This window comes from Caenorhabditis remanei, chromosome IV (genome assembly GCF_010183535.1).
Source record: "Caenorhabditis remanei strain PX506 chromosome IV, whole genome shotgun sequence".
Lineage (NCBI taxonomy): Eukaryota > Metazoa > Nematoda > Chromadorea > Rhabditida > Rhabditidae > Caenorhabditis > Caenorhabditis remanei.
The window spans coordinates 10,078,291-10,090,342 of NC_071331.1; positions in this window are offsets into that span (position 1 = coordinate 10,078,291).

A 12,052-nucleotide genomic window follows, 5' to 3' on the forward strand; every position below is an offset into this window, starting at 1 on the left:
TTGTTTAAGAACTGGGTTCGCAGAAGAACTGCGCGAAGAAGAACTGTTTTGCATAAGAACTGTTTCGTTTAAGAACTCTGTTCGCATTGGAGCGCGTTTGCATCAGCCACATTTTTTTTCATTATTTCGATGGTTTTTTATCTGTGTTTTCGATTCTTTTTTGATTAAAAATAATTTTTCAAAAATTAAATTGTATTTGAAAAATTATTTTTAATCAAAAAAAAATCGAAAATACAGATAAAAAACCATCGAAATAATGAAAAAAATGTGGCTGATGCAAACGCGCTCCAATGCGAACAGAGTTCTTAAACGAAACAGTTCTTATACGCGCAGTTCCTCAACGCTACAGTTCTTCTTCGCGCAGTTCTTCTGCGAACCCAGTTCTTAAACAACACAGTTCTTATTCGTGCAGTTCTTAAGCGAAGTAGCACCGTGAAATGAGAACCTTGTCAGGTAATATAAAATTCAACTGAAACATAAAATAATGTTGAAATCCCTCTGTGAGAGTAAGTCAGACAGGATTAATATCCAACATCCCCCTTTTGCTTCTCGGACCTATTAGCGAGCGACTCTACGTGCATTTCTCGTTCTCATCCATCACAGAAAAGGAAAGTACGACAGCACTTTGTTACTCATGACAACCGATGTTTTATTGGGGTTCCATAAAATCGAGAGGAGCTTTTTGGACAAGAGAAGTTCGAAAGATGTGTAGCGGGAAAGTCATCATGTCCAAAGCGTTATTCAGCAATTAACTTTCAAAAATTAGGGGTTGAAACAGTACATGGTATAATCAGAGCTTATGAAACTGGAAAAAGTGACATTGAGAAATTACTGTTCTTCATACTCATTAAAACTTTTCATTTTTTTAACAGTTAATAGTTTTCACAAGATCATGGGAAGATTCATCGGCTCGGCTCTATTCATTTTCCACAATGACCAAATCTCAACTTATTCAGTTTTACCTAGTTTATAACTAAGCTGATAAAATACTTCAAACTAATACTGGCACAAGAAATGAAACACCAATCAGTAAGTCTGTCGAGTGATGACCAATTTTTTAAAACCAATACAAACCAACCAGGAATTATCATAAACGAGCGTATTACATTTCACAATTGAAAAAAGGAAAGACTTTCCTTCCAAACCAACCTTTTTGATTTATCGCTTGTGGTTGCTCGGAAAAATTTTCTCTGTTTTATTGAAGTGATGTTAGTAGAGGTGGATGTTTCTATTCGTTTTCGAAGGTAAGTTCTTTGGAATTAAACAAAAAACTTCGAAACAAGTTTTGCAACTTTTCCTCAAAACCTTGGTGTTCAATTCAAAATATTCTGTTTTGAACATACAATGAGAGAAGATTAGGGTTACTCACATAATGACGTCGAACTATTTACTCCATCTTATTATGATGTTTGTACACAGTATTGCGGGAAAACGTTTGATTCAAATCTGTTTCTCGCTGGACCTGGTGGAGATGGTGGGGTCAAATCGCGTGCACCCCTCACGGAAAATGCTGTCATCTTGAGCAGACAGGTACCCGTACACCTAATTACAGTGCATGGTTAAGAAAATGTGTTTATGAAACATTGACCAGCCCTAAAATCTAATAGTTGGCATGCCCTACCCCACATCGTCGCGTTTATCAGTTGAGCACGTAAAATTGAAGGCAGTTCTTGGTGTTGCACAGAGGAGTAAAATTTTTACTGTTCTAATAAATTAGGAAAGAGCTGCAACGGTATCAATTTTAATCGAACTTGATTAAAAAGATTCTCAATCTCAAAAACGATTGAAATTGTTATTATGACTTTGAATAATAAGTAATTTTTGATTCGGAATTTTTTGAGTGATGAAAAACAAATCTATTCTGGCACCACCATTGTATATTCACTGCCACAAACTATAACTACTCTGGAAAACAGTAGCATTTTCTGCAAAAAAGGGATCTAGATAACAAAAATGAACGCTCGAACGGAAAAAATAGAGAAAATTCAAATCCGGCAAAAAAGATGAGACTTGCAGATAAAAGACTCAATTTCTGAATTCCTTTTCTCTTTTTTTGTGGCCATCAAAACAGAAAACAGACACAGAAAAGAAGAGAAAAACTTCTCATTTCTCCCGTTTTGAACTCTCTTACCTCTCAATTATCTTCCCTAATCCCCCAAGGGAAATACTTCGAAAAAAAAGAAAAAAAACGAGAAATAATTAGAAATTCCTCACCTTTTTTCCGGCTTTCTTCACCCAATCCAACTGCATTTTTTGTGTTGATTTAGACGAATTTGAGCTAAATTTCGAGCGATTCGATTTTTGTCCTGAATTCAGACAATTCTCTTGTTCGGGATCATCGGATTCTCTGAAAAGGTTTATTGATTTTTATTTTCGTTAGGAAGTTTCAAGGAAAAAAGAGTAGTTGGGTGGGAGAATAAGTTGTCCGACTTTTTATGATCTACACCCAGAATTATATTGTCTCTTCTTCCTTATTTTTGTGTTGACGAGTTTCGAAAGAAGGGGGAGGAGGGGGAGAGACTTCTGGGAGTAGTAGTAGTAGTAAAATTGAGAAAAGATGATTATTATTTTTGACATGTATATAGAATAGAAGGGTTCCAGGTGGTATTAATTTAGTCATAGTTGTCATGGCCTGGGAACAGGCGACAAAATTCAAAATTCATATTTTTCTTGAAAAAAGTCAAACTACGTTTCAAAATTAGAAGACACTTCGAAAAATCTTCAAATTGCTCATATTTTTAATGATATATTGTTAACATTTTTGAGAAATTTTTTTAAAGCCTTAGGTCCGGGCGTGAACAAGTATGGATTTAGTTTCTGTTTCAGAGAGTCAAAATTACATAGGTAAATGAAGTTTAACGGGTGTTGTCAAGAATTTGTTTTCTTGACTTTGGTGTTTGCGGACTAGGAGTTCCCGCCGTTCATAGAACACCCTCTTTTAGTGGCAATAGATTTCGACACTAAGTAAACTATAAAAAACGGTTTTTGAAACATTTTATTAAAGAAACTTTACCGTCAACACGTATTGGTGTGCAGTTACAAGAAGGCGTTAACACAGTACTGAACTTTTGCTGAACTGAACTTTGCTGAACTATGCTGAACGAGAATATGCTGAACTTTATGCTGGACAAAACGAGACAGAACGAAACGAGACGATGCTGGATTCAGCTGGAATTCTCGCAAAGTGCTGTAACTGATTCTCGCGAGACGACACTCTAGCGTTAACACAGTACCTTGAAACAATAATCTCAATTTAGATGCGGTTTCCTTGTTCGTTTTTAGGATTTTTTCGCATCTGTGAGATATTGGAGAGAAAATAAAATCTTAAAATTATAACTTTATTTCAAAATATCTTTACCTCTTTTCAATGTAAAATGATGTTCAACAAAAAATATGCAATTTGAAAATGTCCATTCGACACGATTTTCGAATTAGAAATTGAAGCTAAAACAGAAAAAAAACTACGTGATTTCAGAACTCTAAAAAAGATAAAACTAACTATTATACTCACTAGCATGATTACGATTCAGCTGGAACAGTTAAACAAAAAATGAAAGAGGAAAGCAACTCTTTAAGGCAAAAATTGAACGAATAAATAAATTGAGATTGAATGATAGTTTAGTTTCTCTTAAAAGTTACCATTTTGAAACACGAAACGAAAACTTCCATACTTGTCAAGGGCCGGGCCGGGCCGGGCTTTTTTTTCAAAACTTCAGGCCCGGCCCGGCCTCGCCCGCTGCCCGGCTAACTAATTGTAAGATGAACTCAGACTTTTCTCATAGAATAATATGAGTGTCTTTTTGTCAATTTTTCCGCATGAAAAATTGAAAATTGAAAAAAAAATTGAAGATTTTTCTCAAAAATCCCATATCCCTGACAAGACGGGCCTGAGGGGCCGCCCCGTCATTTGACAAGTATGAAAACTTCAAGCGAACTTTCAAAGACAATAAGATTAAGCTCATTTACAATTAAACACTCATAGAAACAATTTGAAACAGAAAAATGTGTGAACATAATTCTATCTTGATTGGAGAATTGCTTTTTCGATAATTTTGTGGGATTTTTCCTCTGTTATGAGGATGGAATAATACTCACAGCGGAAACTAAAACATAGTTGGTGGCCGTAACTATTTTCTAGTTTGTATCGAAAAAATGACTGTTCACTGGTAACGGAAATACAAAATAGTGTTTCAGAAGCTCAAAAATAATTAAGAGACAATGCCTCGCTCCAGCCACCAGGCCAGGTTACACATGCACCAAGTAGATCCGTTTCGGCTGATTTTTTAATATGTCAGTACCCTAGGAATTCTAAGAATTTTATACCATACCCCATTAGGCTCCGCCAGGAATTCCACTTGGATAGGGCATGATGAGAATGGTGTGTGAGAACTTCCATAAACACTCGCCGAAAGGAAATTCTAAATTATTCCTTTCTGTTTTTACACAAGTTGAAAAGTAGAGTTCAAACAAAATCAACAGTTGTCCATTTAAATAGTTTATTTTGTCACTGGTATAGAAAATTAGAAGGGAGATTGGTTCTCACAGTTTTCAAAACAACTAGAAAAATACTGTTTTATTGTTTCAGGAAGGATTATCAGTATCTCTTAGAAAATATTAGTGGACTAGATCAATCTCTCAAAACACATGACAATAATTCGAAACAGAAAACAGAGATAGAGTGGTTCCAGTTGTTCACAGCTTTGTTTTGAAACGAACACAGAAAATGAAGACAATTGGTCCCTACGGCATCACTTGAGAAAAAAAACTACTAGTAGATCAAAAGTTGCCAGCTGAACATGTTTATACTTAACCAGAAACTAAACCCAATATGTGACCTACGTGATTCTCAAAATAAATAAATAAACCTAAAGAAATAATGAATTGAGGTACGTATAAAAAAAGAAAAACGCGTAGTATTAAGTCAACCGAAAACAAAAAAGACAAAAACGTTTTCTTCCTCTCTCCCGAAAAACCTGGAATACTTGGTCCCCTCCAAAGAGAGAAGAAGTGCACAAAAATACGTGTCTATTGAATGGGGGTCAAGTTATTAAGCACAACAACGCAAGGGTATTTGAAGAAGTGAAAAGAAGGGACTTCCTATGGTGAAGAGAACAAGAACAAGAGAGCATACATCGGGCAGAGAGAAAGTACAAGATGGATTGGCGGGAAGAATGATTTAAGAGGGAGAGATGAAAAGGAAGAGGTGAATTTAGAATTGGTTCAGTTATAACTTAAAAAGTTCAGGGTTTTCTGAAAATTCGATATTATCGGAATAAAAAAGTTCCAACATTTTTCATCGACGCGCAAAAGTCCCGCCACTGATCTCCGGGAACGCCCACTTATCATCTTGCAATTTCAGGGCACGGTTTCAGTTCTATTGACACTGATTTCGCGGGAAAAATTTTCAAAAATACTACTTTTTCAATAAAATTTGACAGAAAAAAAACAAATTTCAAGGAAAATAGATCAAATTTAATTAAAAAGTAGTATTTTTGAAAATTTTAGCCGCGAATGCGCATCGGTGAAAAATGTCGGAACTTTTTTATTCCGATAATATTTAGAATGTGCCAATTATTTTCAAGTTATGCAACTAAACCTAAACGAATATTCTGAAACCGGTCTCATAGAAATTTCAGCTCACATTTTTTGAATCAACTTTAAATTTTGCTAATTGGAAATACTGTTTGCATGGGAAAATTTGAAGATTCAGCGAAAATAAATGAAAGTAACATTGAAATCAATTGGGATACCAAAACATATAATAACACAGAGAAACTGGAATTTTTTCATTACCAAAAAGTATTCGAATATTATTCGTGTTTCAAAATGTTTACAATCGTTATTCACGGTATTGAGCCTACATTCGATCCACTGTTTTAAAAAATAGAAGATATTTGGAGATGGAAGATGACAATCCTATTCAGGTTGTGCAACTAAACTGAAACGAATATTCTGAAACCGGTCTCATTGAAATTTCAGCTCACATTTTTGAATCAACTTTAAATTTTGCTGATTGGAAATACTGTTTGCATGGGAAAATTTGAAGATTTAGCGAATATAAAGGAAGTTAGCATTGAAATCGATTGAGATGCCAAAACATATACATAATAACACAGAGAAATTGGAAATTCATCATTACCAAAAAGTATTCAGAATATTATTCGTGTTTCAAAATGTTTACAACCGTTATTCGCGACATCGAACCTACATTCAATACACTCATGTTGGTATTATAAAATAGAAGATTTTTTCATTTTTTTGAGGAAATCATGAAAACTGCTGATTTCTTAAAGATGGAAGATGACAATCATATTCAAGTTGTCCAACTAAACTGAAACGAATATTCTGAAACCGGTCTCATAGAAATTCCAGCTCACATTTTTTGAAACAACTTTAAATTTTACTAATTTAAAATACTGTTTAAAGGAGTTTCTAAAAAATACTTGTGAGAAAATTCGAAGATCAAGTTCGGAGACGATTGAAATGTATGCTCACCTATATAACAACATAGCATTACCAAAAAATATTTGAAATATTCATATTCCCGATACCGAGCATTCAATCGATCAACTCTCCTACGAACATTTAAAAAATGAAGATCATTTTAGTCATTTGAATAAAAAATTATTGTAAACTGATGATTTGTTAAAAATTACTTATCAAAAGCGAAAAACTAGCGAAAAAGATAAACAAAACCGTGAAACTGGGAATTTTCCAGTTATAGTGATAATCATACACCTTCTGACTCTGATGGTAACATGACTGAAGTAGTAAAAACCGGTGAAACCAGCTTGATCTATTTCAAAAAACTAGCGAAAACATGAAACTTATTTGAAGGCAGATAACAAAGTAGAAAAACAAGTATTCCTTGTCAAGAAACTTTCACAGTTTCACAGAAAAAAAGTGTCAGGCTCCTTTGAGCTCGTATCAGAAGTATCGTCCAGGACACACTATTACTCAAGCGAGACTCAAGTGTTCTCATTTTGTATATCATGTTACCTGACATCAAATCGGACTGAAAGGTATTTGAAAATATGTCAAGTAGGTTATTGAATTTCAAAATTAATTTTGGTTTCAATACATTTAAGAAAGCCTTCAAAATTGTTGTTTTTATTTGTACTGTTTCAGAACCAAAATCAAGAACATTCGTAATCGATGTAGACCTGATACAGAGAATTTACAAAAAAAGATGAATCATTGTCGGTAAGAAAATCGCAGTGAACAAATAGGGGGACTGAGACAGAGATTTTAAAAAAATTGTGAGTATCATGATTCTGGATAATTGTTTTGTTTTATAACTATTACATTCTTCTGGATCTCATATATTTCAAATTTAACAAAAACCGCCTAATGAACAGCTGGCCTGGGGTTATCACGTGAGAGATTTTCAAATAAATAAAAAGCTCACACAGGTTCGATTCAGACTGATATGAGTATTTGTCTAAAACCTACAACTGTAATAAGTGAATACGAACCAAAACTATTTTCTGACTGTTTCAGCTATTTTTGAAAAATAAACATTTGTATTTTCGAACGTTGCACATATCTCTCATTTTATAAGAAAAAATGAAACGTTCTCTCATAAAACACTCTAAATAAAAGAGCACATCCTCCCTCCATTAAAACATCACCAATTCCCAAATATTCCGTAATAAAACAAGACTCGATTTATTCAAGTGAACGATTAGAAATAAAATGAGCCTTCGTGACACCATAAATTGTTCGTATGTATTTCGAAAAGAAAAATGAAGGGGGAGGAGAATTGAGATTGAACGGGGACAATTTTAGAAATAGAGTGTTCGTTTAGTAGTTTCTGAAATGAAGGGGAAAGTGAGACTAAATGTTTTCGGTTCGGTTACTCCAGGTGTATAGGTGTTCTACAAGCTACAATAAAATCAGGGGTATGTGAAAATATACAAATAGAATTTCAAAAATAATATGGACGTTTGGACACAGAAAGTTCAAAAACCAAATTACTGTTTCAAAACTTTGCAATAATGTTGAAAGAGGCTTAATCGAATTTGTTTTCATATAGCCTATTTAGAATACAAAAGTAAACTAACATTGAGATTAGGCATAGTTTATCAGAACAAGTCTCTGAAACAGTATTTTATGTAACGAAATTATATGTTTCAGTAGGTTCAAAATGAAAAATTAATCAGGTGAGAAGAAGAACTTTGTTCCATTGGATGAACAGTAGTTAGCCATGAATTCTATGAAAGTTAGTTTTCGATTTGAAAAATAATACTGTTCAACCCATTTGATAGATAACAGGAAAGTAACATCTCTGTAATAAATTCCTTCTACTCCAATTTCACATACTTTTCAAGGACCGGGCTGGGCAATTTTCCAAATTTCCATCGGCGGCTCGGCCCGGACACAGCGCTTTTCCGTAAAAAAATATTTTTTTACAACAGAAATTTTTGAAAAAGGAGTTTTTGGGGCATTATGAGCTAAAATTCGAGTAAATTGACAAATTTAAGTAGTTCCACAGAGAACGTAGTGGTAAAAAGCATTTGAAAATAATTTTTGGGTGTTTAATTCAAAAACAAAATTCCTCGGCCCTGCCCCCATCAAACGACAAGTTAGCAAAATCAAGAGAATACATGAAATATATTACACAAGGTTTGAAAAGTGGATGAAACAAAACTTTTGAAACTGTTTCTGACAGTAATAAACCCAGTCTACTAAAAAGGAATATATGACTCTACTGTTAAGAGTTAACTGTCTACACGAGAATAATTCAATGCTCGGTTCCGAAAATTTTGTGCCTACCAGTAAGAAAAATAACTGTTTCGAACAAGGTATAGCTATTTCCAATAAAGTATTGCCCCAATTTTGTTCCCAGCCAAAAACCAACAATAAGAAAAATAATCAAAAAAGTTGGTGCTCTCCGAAAAACAAAAAGTAATGCAGCGGCGAAGAAATAAATTAATCGGAGTCAGATGTATCCCCTCTCTGCATCATGGGAACTTGTGCAAAGAGACAACAAGAATATGGGAAAGTGTTTCGAAAATAGAGAAAGGACCATCGACTAGAAGTTCAATTCTCTTGTCGAAACTCTATAAACTTTCCGTTCAATTCAATAAAATACGTTTTCAGATATTCATGTCTTGTTACTTTTTTTATTGGGTGAAAGCAGAAAATTGGATATTTTATTGAACTTTGTAAACATCTTTTTTCTCATATTGCTGTCCTTTTTCCGTTTAGAAAAAAAAATTGTGAACCGTTCATTCGCCCTCAGATCACTGGACATACAAAACTAATGCAATACGTGTGAAACAGCTAAAACAGAGGCTTAAAAGAGATTTCTTCCTTTGGAAAACAAACTAACTGCATAGGTGTTGGAGCCTCGCAAATAATCGCATCATCATTTTTATAATAAAAACGAATCTATGAAACATATTGTTGAAGCAGAAAAATTATAGTTGAATGTTGATATTTTTAGAAACATTTGTTCACAAACTAGGGAGTAGGTTTTCTTCAGTTTAAATACCAGAGTCCCTCAACTCAAAGCTACCTGCAGGAATTCAAACAATATTATCACTATTTCAAGCACTTGACAAATGAAATGTGACTCACTAATTACTATTACTAGTTTCTTTACGATGGCATGTATCAGTCAGAATGTGAAATAAGTAAAAAAGAAATTTCAATTATTAGTTTCTGCTGAAATTGTGAATAGAAATTACTTATTATATGTAATAAATTTAATGCCGCATTCTAGAATTTCAATTTTTTCTGTTTTACCGAGTCTGCATTTTTTTTTTTCAAAAAATGAAGTACTATTAGGAAGTGGATACGGTGTAGTTCTCGCTTAGACTTCTTGGACTCAGAAAGGAAATTGAAAGTAAATTGGAAATTTATTAGCTCGGCACGCTTCTTACAGCCGCGCTCTATCGAAATTGGAGAAAAATGTGTGCGAAATTGAGAGCCTTAGAGAAAAATATTCATTTTTCAAGGGCAATTCGGTGGAGCGCAGTTGTAACAACTGTGCCGAGCTATTATTACTCAATTGGATAAACCTGCTAAAAAACTGAACCACCAACTTTTTTTGCATTTTCGGATCAAAAAATAGACGGTTAATTGCAGTCGATTGAACCCGGCAAAAAAACTAAACCACCAACAGCCAAAAATTTGAAACAGAAGAACTCTCTATCCAATTTTCTAAAGTATCCTTCTCCGAGTCTTTTGATTCTTCCTGAGACATTCCATTAGTAAATCACATCCTTGACAACCCTCCAAGGGAGATTCAAATTTCAGATCAAAACACAAAGTGCATTTGGTCATTTCTCATTCTTTCCCTTCTTCTCTTTATCTCATTTTCAGGGGAAACAAAGAACAAAAACGTCAACTCACTTTTCCAGTATTGCAGTCTTCGAACCCATCCTTTATGCTTTTTCCGAGTCGATTTGGGGAAAATTGAAGATGGGGGAAAGTTAAGCGTCAAGAGTGAGAATGAATTGAAACCGATTTGTTTAGATGTAGTGGAGAAACAGAAATGAGATGCAAAATGAAAACCACATGAAAAAAAACGGATTGGTCAACCAATTTATCTCTATTTCTCCTCGAGACGGATCACTTTTTGACAGCTATTCGAATTGAAAACTGATTAAATGCGGAGCTAATTTCGACTGGAAAGTAGAAACTTCATTTTTCTCAGCACTTTTTCAGTACTTGAAGTTTTGAAAATGGAACATCTGGTTTTCTTCAAAAAACGTCAAAGCACGGAACAGAACAATTAAGTCTGTAATACATTCAATTTTTTTCCATTTCGGTTACTCTGTTCTGTTTTCTTTTAAGTCCAAGTTTCTAACACGTTTCAGCACCAGTTTATCTTGAGAACTACTTTTTCAATCAGAGGATCAACCAAAGACCAATGAACACAATATAACTTCCTGTTTTGCAATCTGTAGAAAAATATTCAACACCAAGGTTTCCAATCAATAAATGAGATCAAAAAAATACACGACGATGAAATCTCTTAAAATAATCTGATTGAGAACTTCCAGGAGTTAAAAAAAATCTTTGTCTCCCAATGAACTCAATACGAACCAAAATTAATTTATGTAGCATCCGATTCTGAGATTGTTTAAAAAAAGTTTATCTTACTTTTCTTGTCCGAGGAAAAATTATCTTCAATTGGTCAAAGAAGTGCATGATTTTTCTGTTTCTCAATTTCTCAATTTGTAAAAAATAATCAACACCAACATTCGTTCGATAGCTGATTATTTCAGTATTCCACAAAACAAGAACATGGAAATCAAGCTAATTTATCAAAATTATAACAACAACATGAAGTTAAAAAAAATTAGTGTTTATAAATCGAATAGGGCCACATAGCCTGGAGCTTTTCATTCAATTGAAACGGAATTTTAACATCTCGTGTGTGCCACAACTTCCTTACTCATCATAGATGTTTGACATGTTTCTTATTTTTCACTTTGGCTATTCTGAACAAATGTGACCTTCAACGAGTTGAAAATTAGTCCGCCCAAAGATAAGAAGAACCTTCCGACACTAGTTTTGCATCATATATTAATTTTATGAAACAGTTTAGCTGACAATGAAGAAATTTTGATGAATACTGATACAGGTTACACGGAGAGCGCTGTTCAATTTACGTCGAGAAAGTTTCGGAGAGTGAAGCGTCGGTTTTTTTAGTGGAGTGTCGGCCTTTTTCGGGTCATTCCAGAAAGCGTGAAGTTTAAAAAAATCTTAAAAAGTGTCCTGTTGGAAACAATTAAGCGTCCTCTGCTTATCTGTAAGCATTTTTTGCATTTTTTCTTCCGCATGTCTTTCTCGTGACGGTGTTGAGAAAATTGTAGTTGTTCCACTAAACTCTGAAAAGAAAAGTAACTTCAACTTCTGATAATTATCTATGACCGAAAAAAAATATTGGTATAAATAACGAAGAACTAACAGAGATAAACAAGAAAAACAATTGTAGACTTATTGAAACAGTAAATAATCCATAAATTTAAGGGCGTATTGTGGTCTGTTGTGATGTTTTCATATCATAATGTATGAGTTTCGGCGAGTTCATTTTCAT